This window comes from Leucopleurus acutus, assembly GCF_964270905.1.
Source record: "Leucopleurus acutus genome assembly, chromosome: 19".
Classification (NCBI taxonomy): domain Eukaryota; kingdom Metazoa; phylum Chordata; class Mammalia; order Artiodactyla; family Delphinidae; genus Leucopleurus; species Leucopleurus acutus.
Genome location: NC_139161.1, coordinates 25,012,692 through 25,028,978, shown reverse-complemented (window position 1 = coordinate 25,028,978; position 16,287 = coordinate 25,012,692). Strand labels below are relative to the sequence as shown.

Genomic DNA, 16,287 nt, shown 5'->3' with positions numbered 1-16,287 from the left:
ATGAAGTGAGGGAGCAACTCTGGTGATTACCCAAGGGCCAGTATTATAGTGGGCGTTGAGCGCTAGAAACTGCGGTTGGAGAGCAGCAAGATTATGTTTTGGGTGGGAAGTGATTGGAAGATTTTGAGTAGGGCGTCATATCATCTGATACACATTTTTTAAAAAAAAAATCATTCTGACTGCTGTAGGAGGGATGGATGGGGTAAGATACAAAGCAGAATCAGGAGCCTTTTCAAAAATGTGCGGGAGCAATGGGACATCTATAGGCAAAAGAAGAAGAAAAAACACCTCTACCTAAACCTCCCACTTTAAATGAAAATTCACTCCAAATGGATCATAGTTTTGTAAGTGTAAAACTGTGGACAAAAAAAAAAAAGACAGAAAATGTTGCCTGCCATTTCAGTAAACAAAGACTGTTGCCTGACATCAAGCCATCAGCCACTATAGCCTCCCCAACGGTGCACACTGAAGGGAAATCAGGAGAAAAACAGGGTACTGGCCCTAGATAGTTAAGATGCGTATCAAATGAATAATTTCAATGAGCGTATTTTTTTTATCCAATGCAGCTTTTTGTGTGATTAGCAGTAATTTTTTAAAAAATTTATTGATGTATAGTTGATTTACAATGTTGTGTTAATTTCTGCTGTACAGCAAAGTGATTCAGTTATACATCTAAATATTCCTTTTCATATTCTTTTCCATTATGGTTTATCACAGGATACTGAATATAGTTCCCTGTGCTATACAATAGGACCTTGTTGTTTATCCATCCTATATATAATAGTTTGCATCTGCTAATCCCAAACTCCCAATCCTTCCCTCCCCCACCCTTCTCCCCCTTGGCAACCACAAGTCTGTTCTCTAAACTGATTAGCAGTAATCTTTTGATGTTCCACTAACATGTTTCTTGTTTGTTTTTTTCAGCAAAAACTATATATCCTGGCTTCTCCCTTACCTCTTTGGAACAGTTCCTCAGAGCTATCTGAGAGATTGTCTCCCAAGCTATAGTCATCAGTAGGGTCATCAAATAAAACTTACCTCACTACTTTTAGGCTGTGTGGGTTTTTTTAGTCAACACTGTAAAAAGTTTAGGAAAAAAACATGGTAAAAAATCTTCAGGACCAAGGGCTAGGCAGAGTTCTTAGACTTGCCACCATAAGCACAGTTCATACAAGGAAAACGTTGGTAAACTGGATCTTATCAAAATGAAAACCTCTGGCTCTTCAGAAGACCCTGAGAAGAGGATGAAAAAACAAGCTACAGGGTGGGAAAAATATTGGCAAACCACATACACAACACAGCCCTTGTATCTAGACTATATAGAGAATTCTCACAACTCAGCTGTTAAAAAAATAATCAATTAGAGAATGAGCAAAAGACAAGATATTTAAAAAAAAAAAAAAAAAGACAAGATATTTCACTGAAGAGGATATGCAGATGGCAAATAAGCACATGAAAAGATATTCAGCATCATTAGGGAAATGCAAATTAAAACCACAATGAGATATCACTACACACCTTTGATGATGGCTAAAATAAAAAATAGTGACAACACCAAATGCTCTCAAGGAGGTGGAGAAACTGGATCCGCTCACACATTGCTGGCAGGAGTGTAAAATGGTACACAGCCACTCTGGAAAAGTTTGGCTTCTTATAAAACTAAACATGTGCTTACCACATGACCAGCGATTGCACTGTTGGGTGTTTATCCCAGAGAAAATGACTTATGTCCTGTTCACACAAAAACTTGTACACAAAAGTTTATAGTGTAAGTGGATAGGGTAAGGGATCCCCAGAGAAAGAGAACTGACCTTGGTTTTTTTGGTTTGTTTGTTTTTTACTTTAAGAGAAGCCATTTTTAGCCTAAGCCACTTTGTGATCCAAACCTGGCCACAATTCTTGCCCTCAAAGAGGTCGCAGTAATTAATGATTTAAGGGAACTAAAGAATGCAGGAACAAAGGGAAAGCAATCAGGAAACAATAGCTCAGTAATAAAAGAGTCCTAATTCCTCCCCTTAATTCCTCCTAGTTCTTCCTATATCCAAGAGACATACATAACAATCTAATACATATCTTTGAGTTCTGCAGGAACTAAGGCCCCCATCCAGCTGGAGGACGGTAACTACAGGCTGAGATCCCAGACTGGTCAAAACGTAAGTAATAATAATATTGACCTTTACTGAACCTAATGACTTCAATCAACTAAAGCTTGGACTCTTTTAACCTTTGTCCCAATTCTATGCTAAATTCTCCTCTGCTCAAGCCCCTTCATGAATACGCATGTACCCTTAGCTTAAAACTTCCACAGTTTTGCTGTTGGGGAGATACTGCTTTGGGAAAGATCCCTGGTGTTCTCCTTACTTGCTGTAAGAAAGTCTTCCTTCTCCCACTCCTTGGCTTGGTTGTGTCTTTTGGCTTGACACCCACCAAGAGGCAAACCCAGTTTTCGGATAACAATAGCAGCATTTGTAATAGACCAAAACTGGAAACAACCCAAATGTCCATGATTCACTTTGCTGTACACATAAAATTAACACAACATTGTAAAACAAGTATACGCCAATAAAAATTAAGAAAAAAAAAAAAAACTATGGTCCATCCATACTGTGGAACACTACACAACAATAAAAAACGAAACTACTGATACATGCAACAACTTGGGCAGATCTCAAGAGAGTTATGCTGACTACAAAAAGCCAATCACAGGGCTTCCCTGGTGGCGCAGTGGTTAAGAGTCCACCTGCCGATGCAGAGGACACGGGTTCGTGCCCCGGTCAGGGAGGATCCCACATGCTGCGGAGCGGCTGGGCCCGCGAGCCATGGCCGCTGAGCCTGCGCGTCCAGGGCCTGTGTTCCACAACGGGAGAGGCCCGCGTACTGCAAAAAAAAAAAAAAAAAAAAAATCACAAAAAAATTACTATATTATTGCATTTATATAACATTCTCTTTTTTTTTTTTTTAACATTCTTGAGATAACAAAATTATAGAGATAGAGAATAGATTAGTGGTTGCCACGAGTTAGTGATTGGGGAGAGGGCATGGGTATGTCCTAAAAAGGTAGCACAAGGGAGTCTTGTGGTAATGGAATCGTTCTTTATCTTGATTTTGGTGGCAGTTACATGAATCTGTTACTGAAAGCTCGGCCTCTCTGTATAATAGTGCTGAATCAAATCTCAGAGACAGAGTTTTGGGTGAAGCAGAAAAAGATAGTGGTATTGCTTTGCCAGGCAAAGGGAGACACGCTGGGCTTCTGCCTCGAAAAACTGTGTTCCAACCCCAGAGGATTTGATGAAGGTTTTATAATTGTGGTTCAAGGGTGGGGTCCCTGACAAGATCAGTGTGTGTGTAGGGCCTGTACTCCTTTAATCTCATCTCAGGTAGCTGGTCTCCTAATCTTGATGAGCTTCTCTGGTCCCTTTAATCTTGCCTTGGGTGGTTTCTTGGCTGCTCCTCCCTTGATTAACAACTATTCAAATCCGCCCTTTGGAACTCAGGGAAGGTCATGGAGGCTGGAGTCTTGCCTACAAAAATGGGGGACAAAAGGGCCTCCATGCTGAGAGCCCCACAGGGCCCCACTCGGTTTCAAATCTACACATGTGACAAAGTTGCACAGAACTATACACATGCCAAAAAAATGAGTGCGTGTAAAACTGATGAGATTTGAATAAATTCTATGACATGACATATACCTATGTCAATTTCCTGGCTTTGATATTATACTACAGTTATACAAGATGTTACCATTAGAGGCAATGGCTGAAGGATACATGGGATTTCCTCATACCTATTTTTTTGCAACTTCCCATGAATCTATAATTATTTCAAAATTTTAGCAATTTCTAAACAGAATCAGAAAAACTGGTTGAGACTATAGTAGTAGTGTTGCCAACTCCAAGCTTGCTCTGCTCACCACATGACAGGCCAATAAATTAGGAGATGAGCTGTTGAGGCAAGGAATAGAGACTTTATATGGAAAGCCAGGCATCTGAGAAGATGGCGGACTAGTGTCCTAGAGTACCATCTTCTCAGGGTATGGATGCTGGTTTCTTTTATAGAACAGAGAGGCAGAGGAGTTGAGGAAATAAAGTAAAAAGGCCATAAGTCTTGCAAAACATCTCCTCTCCTGGTTTTGGTCAGCCTCGGCGAGGGGATGTGTTAATTCTTCTTTTTTGCACCCATTCACAGGTGGACAGGGTCAGGGTGTTTCCCTGAGAGCTGAACAAAGGCACTTTAGTTTAACATTCAGGCAGAGGAGCAGGGTTCCCCAAGGCAGACCATTATGTATGCCTATAGCTATAGACAGAACAAAAGCAATGGAAAGCAAGGGTCAAAGTAAAAGAAACAGATCCAACATGGAGTCAGATTTTGTTCTTCCATGTTACAATTCCCCATTGTCAATGTCCATTCTACAATCTTGCAGGATAAGGGGAAACGACCGCTCTAACTGCTTCCTGCTGTGTAGGGGGGTGATGAGGGGTGATCATGGAATGGAAATGATCAGCCTTGGGCAGGGAATAATTCTCAGAATTTTTAGTAAGTAGTACAACTCTCAGTTATTTGAACTTGATTCTGTGTTTTTCAGTAGAACAGGATTAAACAAGTAGATTGACCCACCCTTCTCCAACTATAAGGAAATTACAGTCTCAAGTTAAGGAATTTAGCACTTTTCTATGTATAGGAAGATGCAAGAGTCTGGGCTCACTGAAATCATTCCTTTGATATGCACCTCACCTATCTGGGGCCAGTATCCTGTGCTTTCACATCCTGAGTTTCCTCAGGGCTCACCATAGGGAGTGGCTGCAGTCTGATGGCTGCTAGACGGCAAGTACTTTTTCCTTCCTGAGTTCCCTCAGAGATCACCAGCTCACCATCGGTGGTGGCTGCAGTTTGCTGATGACTGTGACGTCCTTTGTTTATGGATATGGCAGGAAATATTCCATTTCTCAGATCCTCCTCTTGGTCAGGAATTTGACCAATATTTGGGAGACAATTCATGACCAAATTTTGTCCCATGGTGCTGAGGTCATCCCAGATCAGGCGAAAATTCCTGTTGATATGCCACTCTACATGCTGTTTCTGGATTAGGCCCTGTTGATAATTAAAAATTCTCTCTAGACCCGCTGTCTTACTAGTCTATTATGATCCAGGAAATGTTTTCCCTTATTGCTTCTTCCCATACTTAGAATCACGCTATTAGAATTATTCTATAAAAGTCATAAATATGATCTATTTCCTCAAGATGTTTAGCCATCATCAATTTTGTTGGAGGCCTGGTTACACACTGAGTTCTGTAAGAGACAACAATCTTATAAAATAGACAGGATATAAGTAATGCAGCTGGTAACACTGACAAAGTCATAGTGCAGCAGGGAGACACAAAACGTAAACAATTTGGAAACAAAGAACAAATTAAAACACGGAATCCAGTTACAATAAATTATCAAGTCCACAGGAGAGCCAGCTGGAGAAGCCAAATTCTGGCAGGATCAGGTAGAGAGAAAAAAGTAAATGTTTCATCTTTGTTTACAAGGGTATACTTTATCAACTTGTGGGTCATAGCATAAGAGAAAAAGTTTTTCTGGAAAACAAAGATTAAGGCTAGTATATTTCCCAAAGTCATAAAGTTATAAGTCATATTCATCAGTTCACTCAGTCCCATGTAATTAATTCCTGTTGATCTGGATAAAGTAATCAGGTTTTCCATTAGTTTTGTCATATGTTACCCAGTCCAGTGGTATTACCTAAATGCTATCAGAAGCTTATATTTGTTAAAAAAAAAAAGTTCCTTTTTACGAGTCTTCTTGAAAATCTTCATTTTGTAAAAGCATCAAGACAAAACTTAAAATAGCATGGTTAAAGATTTGAGTACAATGCAATCACCAAGAAACTTGGATATTTCTGTAACATAAAACCAAACAGCTCTGGGACTTCCTGGGTGGTCCAGTGGGTAAGATGCCACACTCCCAATGCAGTGACCCTGGGTTCGATCCCTGATCGGGGAACTAGATCCCACATGCATGCCACAACTAAGAGTCCACATGCTGCAACTAAGAAGTCTAAATGCCGCAACTAAGAAGCCCACATGTTGCAACTATGAGTCCACATGCTGCAACTAAAAAAAGATCCCACATACTGCAACAAAGATCCTGCGTGCTGCAACAAAGACCTAGTGCAGCCAAAATAAATAAATAAATAAATAAATAAACTATTTTTTAAAATGAAAAAATAAAACCAACCAGCTCTGAGACATACTTTGGGTTTTTGGGGGGGATTTTATCTATCTATTCAATAAACTTCCATCACTTAAATTAGCATAACTCTAGAACTTGAAGTTACCAAATATCTGGAAAGATCATTTTTATTTATTTATTTATTTATTTATTTTGGCTGCGTTGGGTCTTTGTTGCTGCACGCAGGCTTTCTCTGGTTGTGGCTAGCAGGGGCTACTCTTGTGGTGCGCAGGCTTCTCATTGTGGTGGCTGCTCTTGTTGCGTAGCATGGGCTCTAGGTGTTCAGTCTTCAGTAGTTGCGGCACACGGGCTCAGTAGTTGTGGCTCGCAGGCTCTAGAGCACAGGCTCAGTAGTTGTGGCTCACGGGCTTAGTTGCTCCGCGGCATGTGGGATCTTCCCAGACCAGGGCACGAACCCGTGTCCCCTGCATTGGCAGGCAGATTCTTAACCGCTGCGCCACCAGGGAAGCCCTGGAAAGATCATTTTAAGTAGACATTTCTAAAATATAATTATTTTTAAAGAGTTTACCCAAAAGTTCTTATCTCATTTACATTTACTTTAAAGTTTAATTATATCAAGTTATTTTCCTTGCAACAGATGTAATAAGGTCTTATTTGATTCCTAGGTACAATAAAGTATTATACTTAATATTAATGACTCTAAAGACATGTTTATATTAATTAGATCAACAAACAAACTTTAATACCAGGTATCAACTTAATATTGAATATTTCCCAGTACCCATGAACCTGAAAGTCATTTTGGCTGGTTTCTTTATATTTAATTTGTAAGCGCTTACTTTTAAATTGAGTAAAACTCTTTATAAACTCAGTTTTGATAATATTTTTCAGAGGTAGAGATATCTCATATGTATAATGTATACACAGACATGTAATATAAACAAGCTCCCTTTCTGTTCCAGCAAAGAAAGGACACGGTGAGGAACATACAGTGGTGGGTTGCCCCAGGGTAAACTTCTCAGCTTCCTGAAGTACCTCACAAGTAGCTGCTACAGCTCCAGGGCAAGGGAGCCATCCCTTAACATCTGTTCTAGTCGTTTTGAGAAGTAGGCAATGGGTCCAGGGATATTCCCCAGAGTTTGAATTAATACCCCAAGGCTTCTGCCTTGTCTCTCCTGTACGTACAGTTTGAAAGGTTTCTTTAAGTCCAGTAGTTCCAAAGCCGGGGCTGAGACTAACTTCCTTTTTATTGTTTCAAAGGCTGTTTGGCACTCTTCAGTTCAAGTAAGGGGCTCAAGATCATGTCCCTTCAGTGCCTCCTAGAGGGGTTTTACTGTGAGTCCATAGTTTGGATCCAAATCTGACAGAGCCCTGACAGTCCCAGAAAACCTCTCAGTTGTCTGCACGTCTTGGGTGCTCCCAAGCCTGCAGTTGCCTGCTTTCTGTCGGGCAAAAGATCCCACTGTCCTTGGGAGAGGACAAAGCCCATATACATGACTTGCTGTTTGCATATCTGGGCTTTTTTCTGGGAGACATTATATCCAAAACTGGCCAAATAGTTCAGGGTTCTGATGGTATTTTGTAGACATTTATCATATGTAGGGCTGACTATGAGCAAGTTGTCCACATATTGGAGTAAGAGTCCTTCATCCAGTATTGTTTCTAAGATCTCCAGCCAACGTCTCCCCAAACAAGGTAGGCGAATTCTTAAATCCTTGAGGCAGGACGGTCCAACAGTACTGTTGGACTACCTGTGTTTCTGGGTCCTGCCATTTAAAAGTAAATAGCTGCTGTGATTCTTCTGCAATAGGAATGCAGAAAAAAAGCATCTTTTAAGTCAAGGACTGAAAACCAGTCGTAGTCTCCCGGAATAGCTATGAGCAGAGTGTATAGATTAGGCTCCACAGCATGTAAGTTTTGGAGTACTTCAGTAATAGCCCTCAAATCTTGGACAAAGTGATACTCTGCTGAGTTTGGCCTTTTGACTGGGAGGATAGAGGTGTTATATGGGAACCCACAAGGTTTAATCAGTCCTGTTTTCAAAAACTTTTCCAGAGTTGGCTGAATTCCCTTTTGGGCCTCTTGTCTCAGAGGATATTGTTTTAGATTAGGTGTCCCAGCATCCCTTTTACAGAGGAGATTTTGTCCCAAAAGGGGGATTGGACGCTCTGGATGTTTCAGGGTGAGGTCCCCTAGTTGGCATTCTAGAGGTTGTACTTCTCCAGAAACTCCCATGACTGGGATAGACTGAGATGTTTTCTGTGCCACCTTGGTATTTACCACAGAATATGTATGTGACACCTATATCTATTAGAAAGTCAATCAACTTGCTCCCCACTGTCAGATTACCTGGGGCTCCTGTGGGGAAATTAGAATCGGACGCCTCAAGTCCAAGGGAGTCCCCAGGGCTCTTCATTTATTATCAGAGTGTTCCTCTCTTTCTACTATATGAGAGGCTCTTGTCTCCTTTTTATGATTTTCTTTCTTTTTCTTTAGTCTAGGGCAATCTTTTCTCCAATGCCCTTCCTCCTTGCAATAAGCACATTGTTCCTTCCCCAACGGTGGCTTACCTTCCATTAGGTTACTTGCCTTCTGGGAATTCAATGCTGCTGCCAGAAAAGCTGCATTCCATTCTGCATCTTCTTGCTTCTGTTGTTGTTCCCTGTTGTTGAACACTTCAAAGGTAACATATACTAATTGAGAAGGTTTCATTCCAAAGGCACCATCTAACTTCTGTAATTCTCTTATATCTGAGGTACTTTGCCCGATGAAGGTCATATTTATCATCCTTACATTCTCAGGGGCCTCAGGGTCTGCATCCGTATAGCACCTATAAGCTTGATAAACCCTTTGTAGAAACTCTAATGGATCCTCATTTGGTTTTTGTTTTATCTCCTGAATTTTGTTTAAGCTCTTTTGTCTAGGTCCCCCCTTGGGTTTTCTTCCAGACCACTGTACGATAAGGTGGCAGCCCTCTGACTCCTTTTCCTCCTGATGCAATAGCACAAATGCTTCTACATTGGAATTTCATCACTTTTCCCTGCTCTTTTGCAAAACACTTCTAATTGCAAGATTGTATTGTAATTGAGTGAGCCATTCAGGGGCCATCGCTCCTCTGATCCTAACATATATTAGGTCCACACTCTATTACAACAGTATATCATCTCTTTGTTAGTCATAGGCTCATGGCTATGTTTTGCCCATTTATCTAGTATACGCCCCAAAGGGCTCTCCTTCAGGATAAAGGGACTATTTCCCATTTTTATACGTTTAATAACACCAAAACACAAAAGACACAAACAATTTTTTTTAATACATTTATTTATTTTTGGCTGTGTTGGGTCTTTGTTGCTGTGTTGGGTCTTTGTTGCTGTGTTGGGTCTTTGTTGCTGTGTGTGGGTTTTCTCTAGTTGGCGGCGAGCAGGGGCTACTCTTCATTGCAGTGTGCGGGCTTCTCACTGCGGTGGCTTCTGTTGTTGTGGAACATGGGCTCTAGGCACACGGGCTTCAGTAGTTGTGGTGCAGAGGCTTAGTTGCTCCGCGGCATGTGGGATCTTCCCGGACCAGGGCTTGAACCCGTGTCCCCTGCATTGGCAGGCAGATTCTTAACCACTGCGCCACCAGGGAAGCCCCGCCACAAACAAATTCTAACACAAAAAGCACAAACAAATTCCAGTGCAAAAAGCACAAATTCCAACATCGATGCACACAAAACAAAAAGCAAATGAACTGGTTCCCAAATCAGGTAGAGTCAAACAACAACTCCCCTCTCCAACAGGCTACCCCAATCAAATGCAAAACAAATTGGCTTGTCCTGTAAAGGGAAAACCCAAATTGAGGGGAGAATCTGTCCCCCGTTGTACACAGCAGAACGATTTACCCTACAAAGGTCGAGTCCATCAACTCGCAGAAGTTTGTCGATTCCTTGCTCCAACTGCCAAGTGCTGGGGTAGCCAGTGCCGCTTCAGGGAATTTTGAAGGGAAGATCCTCAGGACAAATGGTCCTGGCAGCTGCTAGGGCCTTGCCCCAAAATTCCCTGACTAGGGCTGGCTAGCCACAAGCAGCAAGGCTCCTGGCTGGCTAAGCCAAATTTGTTACCGAGTCCAAGCTCACTCTGCTCGCCACATGACAGGCCAATAAACTAGGAGGTGAGGTGTTGGGGCAAGGAATAGCGACTTTATTTGGAAAGCCAGGTATCTGAGAAGATGGTGGACTAGTGTCCTAGAGTACCATCTTATCAGGGTGTGGATGATAGCTTCTTTTATAGAACAGAGACGGGGAGGAGGTGAGGAAGTAAAGTAAAAAGGCCATAAGTCTTGCAAAACATCTCCTGGTTTTGGCCAGCCTTGGGGAATGTGTTAATTTTTTCTTTTCTGCTGCCATTCACAGGGGGACAGGGTCAGGGTGTTTCCCTGAGAGCTGAACAAAGGCACTTTAGTTTAACATTCAGGCAGAGGAGCAGGGTTCCCCAAGGCAGACCATTATGTATGCCTATAGCTATAGACAGAACAAAAGCAATGGAAAGTATGGGTCAAAGTAAAAGCAACAGATCCAACATGGAGTCAGATTTTGTTCTTCCCTGTTACAGTAGTCCAAGTGGGAGATGATGGTGGTTTGCAATAAGTGGTGACAAAAGAGAGAAAGAAGTAGTTAGTTACAGGGTATATATTTAAGGTTGAGCCTGAAACAGGAGGGAAGGGGACAGGGCACAACCCTTAAAGAATGACATAGCCATTGAGGATCTGACATAAACTGATTCAAACCAACTAGGCCCAAGGTGGTGGAAGATTCAACTTCCAGTAAACCTTGAGCCTCATTATTCACTCATTGTAATACATTAGCATGCTAAACAACTCACCGACAGGCACAATGACAGTTCCAAGGCCAACTATAAAGGCCCAAAAAAGGCAGGTAGCCTAATTCCTGGAAATTCCCACCCCTTCCCCAAAATAGTTGGAATAATCCTCTCACTTGTTAGCCTATGAAATTACCCAGCCCATAAAAACTAACCACCCCATATTTCCAGGCTGTGCTCACCTTTTGACATGGACCACATTCTGTCTATGAAATGTGTATCTCTCAGGGCCTCTCACCTTCTGAAGTGGCCCACACTCTGTCCATGGAGTGTGTATCTCCCTAAATAAACCTGCCTTCTCACTTAGTTCTCAGGGCAGAGCCCCTTGCCTGCCCACTTATATCCCTCACAAGCATCCTATATTAATAAGTCTACTCCTTACCCATCACTTTGCCTCTCACAGAGTTCCTTCTGTGCTGAGACATAAAGAACCTGAGCTTCAGTAAGTCCTGACACTAGATGAGTGGTTTTAATTAAAAGACAGTGGATTTGAGTCCAAATCTGAGTTTTGGCTGAGTAAAAGTCTCAGCCTGTGGGTTCAAGTCCCAATCTGAGTTTTGGCTGCATTTGAATCCCATATGAGTTGTGTGGTTTCAAGCCTATACACAGATCTTGCTGATGGATAGGATGTGGGGCATGAGAGAAAAAAAAAATAGATGTTGACTCCTAGTTTTCTTTTTTCTTCTTCTTCTTCTTCTTTTTTTTTTGGTAGAGGGTACATTAAATATCAGCTCACTAGAGTTATTTATAAAGCACCTTTTTAGTGTTTGGGGTCCACTGTACTAGGACTTCTAAAACCTCTGTGTACAAATGAATCACTGGGAATTTGTTAAACTGCAAATTCTATTTCTTTTTTTTTAAATTTTATTTTATTTATTTATTTTTGGCTGTTTTAGGTCTTCTTTGCTGCACGTGGGCTTTCTCTAGTTGCGGTGAGTGGGGGCTACTCTGTTGCAGTTTATGGGCTTCTCATTGCAGTGGCTTCTCTGGTTGCAGAGCATGGGCTCTATGTGTGTGGGCTTCAGTAGTTGTGGAGTGTGGACTCAGTAGTTGTGGCTCACGGGCTCTAGAGCTCAGGTTCAGTAGTTGTGGCACACATGTTTAGTTGCTCTGTGGCATGTGGGATCTTCCCGTACCAGGGCTTGAACCCGTGTCCCCTGAATTGGCAGGCGGATTCTTAACCACTGTGCCACCCAGGAAACCCAAACTGCTAATTCTGATTCAGTAAGTTCTGGGATGGATCCTGAGAGTTTGATGATTCCAGTGCTGTTGATTGGTACACTGCAAGACAATGTCTTAGAGTGAGGTTCCTTTCAGTTCATGATTTAAGCTTTATTGGGTGGGGAGGGTCTTGCCCAGGCAAATGCTGGAGAGGAGGGATGGGCAGTAGTAAACAGGAAGGTCTCATCTCTTCCTGGAAGCTGTCCTAATTACACGACTCACCCTAATCTTCCTTTCCCAACCTCACACACAACCCTCCATGCTTCCAGAGGTAAATATTTCTGCACACCAAATCATAAAATAATAAGAATTTAAAGATGAAAGTAATCTTAACTGACAAATGGACCAATCCCCTCTCCAGAAACCTTAGCAAGGGGTTTCAGTCTCTGCTTGAAACCTCCAAAAATGGGTATTCACTACCTCAGACATTAGATCACTGCTTTCCACCCACCCCTTGCTAAAAAAAATCTGCTAATCAAATATATTCACCTCCCAAAATAATAATAGGAGTAATGTTTAGTGAACTGTATTAATGATATCAACTATTGTGAAGAGAGAAAGAGGGGTCACTGTGCTGCTTTGATAGAGAAGGGGAAAGATTTTATAGAGGTAGGATTTGGATACACAAAAAGAAGATGGTATTAGTAAATACATAAGTCTGTAGGTACTGGGAGATCAGGAAAGTAGTCAAGAGCAAAGATGTAAGTAGGGAAAAGCAGAAAATGTCTGAGAAACTGATTATACATGCCTAATAAAGTGCTAGAGAACAGTGGGGGATAGAACCACCAAGATTACTGACAGACCTTGAATGCTAGTCTAAGTTAAGACCTTAGGCTGTAATTAATGGAAAGCCATTGAAGCTTTGGGGATAGGACAGTGACATGAGAAATATCCTAAAATTCTATAACTCAAAAAAACTGTCATAAATAAATAAAAAAATGTCAAGGCCATTCACTCACTTTACAGAACTACAGATGGATCGGAAGAGATGATCCAAGATTACACTGCTACATAGGGAGAGCTCTGTTTTAGACAGTAAAGAATCTAGGTATAATTTGGAGGATTGATTGGAGAGCAAGAAGCTGGAAGAAAAGAGACTCATTAGGAGGATGCTGACGGCAACAATAATCAAGGTATGAGGATTAACGTGGTCAAAGGAAATTTTGTGATAGAATTCCTAGGATAAACTGACAGGAAATGATTAGATATAACTAAAAGAGAGAGAGAAGAACTGTATTATAGCAATGATAGTGCTTAGGAGCATAGCTCTGTTTTCAAAAGATGTGGGGGTGATTCTTGACTCAGCCACTTATTAATTATATGAACTTGCACAAGTTATTCAACATCACTAAGCCTCAGTTGCTCTATTTGCTGTATCATCATAAGACTGTTGTGAGGATTATATAAAGTAATTCAATAAAAACTTAACACAGGGCTTCCCTGGTGGCGCAGTGGTTGAGAGTCCGCCTGCCGATGCAGGGGACACGGGTTTGTGCCCCGGTCCGGAAAGATCCCACATGCCGCGGAGCGGCTGGGCCTGTGAGCCATGGCCGCTGGGCCTGCGCGTCCGGAGCCTGTGCTCCGCAACGGGAGAGGCCACAACAGTGAGAGGCCTGCGTACCACAAAAAAACAAAAAAAAACTTAACACAGTGTCTGGCACATAGTAAATAATAAATGTCAACTGTTTGGCTTTTTTATAGCTATGGGTGACAAAATTATTATACCTAAGAAACTGTGACAATAATGATATTAACAGAAATAAGGAAGACCAGAGGGAGCCAGCTAGAGGAAGATGAGTTTGGTGTAATGCTGAATCTCATGGAAAGCAAAGCGAGAGAGAAAATATGTAGTAATCAATTAAGGACATTTATCTGGGGTTCAGAAGAGGTGGTAGGCCTAAGGAGAGACATGTAGGAATTATCTGCATAAAAGTGATCTGTAGGTCAATAAGATATTTACAAACAGGCAATATTTATCCTTCATTTGTTACATAGAAATGAATAATAACAAATGTTTATTGAAAGATTGCTCTGTGCCAGGTACAAAGTGCTTTACTTACAGTAACTTTTTAAATCCGAATAACCACTTAATGATATACATACTACTATTATTCTCATTCTTTCTTTTTAACAACCCCCCCTTTTATTTATTTATTTATTTTTGGCTGCGTTGTTGCTGTGAGCGGGCTTTCCCTAGTTGCGGCAAGTGGGGGCTACTCTTCATTGCAGTGTGCAGGCTTCTCATTGCAGTGGCTTCTCTTGTTGCAGAGCACAGGCTCTAGGCGCGCGGGCTTTAGTTGTGGCTTGCAGGCTTTAGAGTGCAGGCTCAGTAGTTGTGGTGCACGGGCTTAGTTGCTCCGCGGCATGTGGGATCTTCCTGGACAAGGGTTCGAACCCGTGTCCCCTGCATTGGCAGGCGGATTCTTAACCACTGTGTCACCAGGGAAGTCCCCTCCCTTTTTTTTTTTAAGATTCCTAATGACTTTGAGGTAGATGATGCTGTTGTCAGATAATAAAGTAATTAGGTATAAGATATAAAAATAATAAAACTGGGATTTCCCTGGTGGTCCAGTGGATGAGAATCCAGCTTCCAATGCAGGGGACGCGGGTTCAATCCCTGGTCAGGGAACTAAGATCCCACATGCCGGGCCAGCTAAACCCACGCACCGCAACTAGGGAGAGGCCCGCACACCACAAGTACTGAGCCCGCGTCCTCTGGAGCCTACACGCCACAACTAGAGAAGCCTGTGCACAGCAACCAGAGAGAAGCCTGAAACGAAGAGCCGGCGCACCACATTTGAGACCCAGTGCAGCCAAAATTTAAAAAATAAACTAATTTTAAAAATATAAATTAAAAATAAAACTGAGGGAAAGAAAGCACTGATTTGAAATTATCTTCCTTTAAGTTCGGATGGAAAATTAAGAAAACTTCCAATTCAAAGCTCTAAGCACAAAATCCAGGTATGTCATGTGGTGGACTTGCTTCTTCAACTGGACCTTAATTCTGCAGCCAGTGCAAAGAATCCACACTCTAATGAACAGCAAGCTACAAAATGATTGTCGGGAATTCCCTGGCAGTCCAGTGGTTAGCACTCTGCACTTCCATTGCAGGGGGCACGGGTTTGATCCCTGGTCAGGGGAACTAGGATCCTGCAAGCCCCATGGCGCGGCCAAAAAAAAAAAGATTCTACCCTTGAAGAAGCCAGTGACTTTGCATTTGATTTTTCCAGCTTGGTTAATTCCCAAAAGTTCAGGCTATGGAGTCCTAAAGTCTTCTTTAGCATTTAACTAGTTTTTTGCTGGTGGAAGGGGCTGGGACTGTCTCTCCACACGTAAGCTGATCTTTGTCATAAATCACTTTTATAATGAGAGAGCAGCTAGGGCACTTCACCACATCTTCCCCATTTGTCAAATCTTCCCAGGTGATGCAGAAGTTACCCCCACACGGGCGGGGGTAGGAGTACCTCTCTGAGTCCTTCTCATATTAGAAGTCCTCGATCTCTACCTCATCGTGAAACACCGCCATCATTGCTGGGGCCAGTAGAGGTCTGTCACCTCCCCCATCCTACCCAGGCTGGGGTTGGTCCAACTTCTCAGGCCCGGCCTAGCCGGGCCTATTCTCATTCTTTAGGTGAGGAAACTGAGGCTCATGGAGGGTGGGTAACTTGCTCAAGGTCAGATAGCTAGAAGAGGTAGAACCAGGATTTAAACCAATCAGTACAGGGTCAGAGCCTGGGCCCTAAGCACATGTGTGCTGCTTCACTGAAAAAGGTTTCATTCCCAGGTTTCACTTCCATGGGGGGGATCACTATGGGGTCCAAAGAAATCATAATTCCAGACCAATACTCTAATACGGTGGAAAGAAAAGAATTGATTCAGGTCATGACTGTCCTGTTACTAATGATTTAAGGAATCAGAGCAAGTAATGCATTATGCCTGTGTATGAGAAGCGGAAAGGCGTCTGAGGATGCAGCGCTAAGAGAGTATATTCATAACACTAATTGGGAATGGGCCCCCAG

At 42.2% G+C, this 16,287-nt stretch overlaps 1 pseudogene across 1 annotated transcript; it reads right to left on the bottom strand.

Annotated features, from left to right (window-relative positions):
- Positions 1-15,545: 15,545 nt before the first annotated feature.
- LOC309975111 (diphthamide biosynthesis protein 3-like) lies at positions 15,546-15,794 on the bottom strand (annotated as a pseudogene). The gene has a single exon. The product of its transcript is annotated as a diphthamide biosynthesis protein 3-like (transcript).
- Between the last annotated feature and the right edge of the window lie 493 nt (positions 15,795-16,287).